This window comes from Glycine max, chromosome 1, assembly GCF_000004515.6.
Source record: "Glycine max cultivar Williams 82 chromosome 1, Glycine_max_v4.0, whole genome shotgun sequence".
NCBI lineage: Eukaryota > Viridiplantae > Streptophyta > Magnoliopsida > Fabales > Fabaceae > Glycine > Glycine max.
The window spans coordinates 34,553,154-34,556,516 of NC_016088.4; positions in this window are offsets into that span (position 1 = coordinate 34,553,154).

Here is a 3,363-nt window from a genome sequence, read left to right on the forward strand (position 1 = left end):
CAGCATATCTTTTTCAATACATAACATTGCTAATTCAATCAATCTTTCTTGTGACATTGATGACCTCAAGTAAGTTTTTATTGATTTCAACTTTGAAAAACTTCTTTTAGCTAATGCTATAGTCACAAGCACAATTAATAATATTCTATAAGCAATTGACTCATTTGGATAATAATCCGCAACTTTGACAAACTCAAGAATTTCAATGGTTGACACTAAGCTTGTAGGCAAAGTCATTAGCAACACTTTCATTTCGGAGAAAAAATCTTCTAAATAAACATATGATAAGTGACCATGAGAAAAGATAGAGTGAACATGAGCACAACATTCTCTCAATTTATTTTCATCTAATAACTTTAACTTCTTTGAAACAAAAATCCAAAAATACTTTCAAATATTTTTAATTGCTCAAGTTTGTTCTTTAAATAAGTAATTTCCTTGTCTACAACAACTAAAAAAAATTAACTCTAAAGGACTCATCAATTGACTGAATTTCTTCATCCTAATTATTCTCATCAAATTTCTTTTTTCCTAATAACATGATGCTTTGTTGGAAGAATAGGTTCTACATCCATATCAATTGCAACACTTTTAGCGACATCCATACTAGATATCAAACCTTCATTTTTATACTTTTCAAAAAACAATAAAATGCTTTCTATTTGCTTTATGGTACTAACAATACACATAGACTTAGATTACAATTTATCGCTCACCATATTAATAGAAAATAAGATGTCATACCAAATAATCATACCAAGCAAAAACTCAAATCTTTCAATCGCATTAACTAAACTCTGCTTCAATCTTTGACTTTGCATCATCACATGATTTATACAATTCCAACAAAGCCAATCTTAATTTAGGACATTGAAATTTAATAGCTTTAACACTTTAATTTGACTTTCCCAACGATTATTAAACAAAGATTTTATAGTTAACCCAAGAACATTATCAAAAAACAATTTCCATCTTTTTGGAGAACTAGCTTTAACACAAGAATGAGTCATGTCCTAAGAGAAAGATTAAGATTGACAAACACAAGACATATATAATGCTCTAGGATTTATTTCAAGAAAAGAATTTTGAACTCCTTGGTGTTTTCCTTTCATAGTAGAACCATTATCATAACCCTGATCCCTGACATCATCAACATTAAGATCGAGAGACTTCAGCACATTTTGCAATTCATTAAAAAAACCCTAATCCAGATGTGTCATCCACTTATAAAAATTCTAAAAAAGTACTCTTTAACTTTTATTTTATTACTTGGCATATTTACACATCGTACTATTAGAGTCATTTGTTCATGATGACTCACATCAGGGGTAAAATCAAGAATTACAAAAAATATTTTTCTTCTTTAATGATCTTTATAATGGAACTTCTAACACTACGAGCCAAAAGGGATATCAACTCATTTTCAATTTTATGCCTAGGATAATGAAAATGAATTTCATGATTTCGAATGCGTATAACATGATCTTGCATTATCACATCAAATTTTGTAATCATTTCAATTAATCCTAAGAAATTACCTTTATTATCTTGATATAATTTTTCATTTGATCCTTGAAAAGCCAAATTATGTTTAGCAAGGCATTTCATAGTTGCACATATTCTAACTAATATTTGTCACCAATGCTCTTTCTCTTTCATAACTTCATGTTGCATGTTTTTATCAATTGTTTGATTCTTATCCAAGCTTTCTCTCAATTCATTCCAAGTATTCATGTTATTCATAGGCTTAAACAATTCTCATGTTGTTTAAGTCTCTCCCTAATATGTCTCTAATCTCTAAAGCCCTCATTTTCTAACAAACTTTTGTTATTTTCATATTTGAACAACTTACACCAAAAACAATATATTTTTTCACCATATTTTGAGTAAACCAACCATTTTCTATCATTATTCTCACCATTGCTCAACTTTCTATAATAATAAGCATATGAAAAAGGCATAGAAGTGTTATCCTTAGGAAAAACAAGATTCTTTTCTCTTATAGGTCCTTTTTCAACTAAAAGGTCTCTTGCTTTGTTATCCAAATTATCCCAATTCTAGGATCATAAATATCTAAAGGGGGAATTAGTTCTTCATCAATGTAAAAATTTTCATTATTAGATGCATTTGGCAAATCACTAGGCTCACTTAAATCATTAACTTCATCATTTACAACCTCACTCACGTTATTTTCATTGTTCAAATTTTCATTTGATTGATCTAAATTTTAATAAGAACCTACATTTTTTAGAACAAATTTATTAATAGTCCCTCATTGTAATTTTATTAACTCTTCCTCTCATTTTCTTTTTTCACTTCTAGATAAATACTTTTCAGAAAACATCTTATAAAAGATAAATCAATTAGTTAATTAACAAACACAAACACACTAAAAAAATAAATAGAACAATAGCAACTGGAAGTAGAAGCCAAAGTTGAATATTCGCTCACATCGTCACACGTTTGCTCATTCCAAAACCTAATGTCTAACACTATAATTTTGTAGGCACGACAAAAAATTAGTCACAACAATGTATCATGTTAATGTGGAATAAATTGTAAAAGAACTTTAAAGAACAAAATTTTGAAAGACAATTTTAAAAAAGATACAATTACATACCTCTATTTTGACATCTCGACTATCACTGGTGAAGTTTAAAAATGACAAGGGTTCACTGTTCAATCCAGGTACAAAATTAATATAAATAGAAAAAATATAATGATTAAGTAGACTATGTAGATTAATTAAAATACAAGAAATCATAGAAAAAAGGTAACTTTAACGGTGACCCTTGTTGAGCATAGAAATCATCTCAATTGCATTGACAAACTGCAAATGTCAATTCAAATCTTTATCTGACACAAGATTTGTAGCTTCTCTGCATCAACCAAGAATAAAATGAGATATTCCACGATCAAGGTTTATGGATTGCGATGTAGCTTAGTAAACAAGTTGATGGAAGCTTGCTTGAGAAGCTTATATGGAGACTGGATCTTTGAGCTTCAATAAGGTCTTTCAATAGTGATTTTCAGCCATGGAGTTGCAACGAAAAGATAAAAGCATAAGAGGTGAGAGGAGGCGCCATCCTCTAGAGAATAAGCCATGGAAAGAGAAGCTTCACCACCAAGAGAGTGCCTTGGATAAGAAGCTTAGAGAGGAAGCTTCAATGGAGGAAGAGAATGAGAAAGAAAAGGGGGGGTGTGGAAATTGAAGGAGAATAGGGAGAGAAGTTGAACATTGAAGTGTATCTTACAAGTTTCTCATTCTTCAAAGTTATGACAAGTGTTACACATGTTTCTATTTATAGCCTAGCACATGGGAAGCTTCCTTGGGAAGCTAAAGGAAGAAAGCTTCCTTGAGAA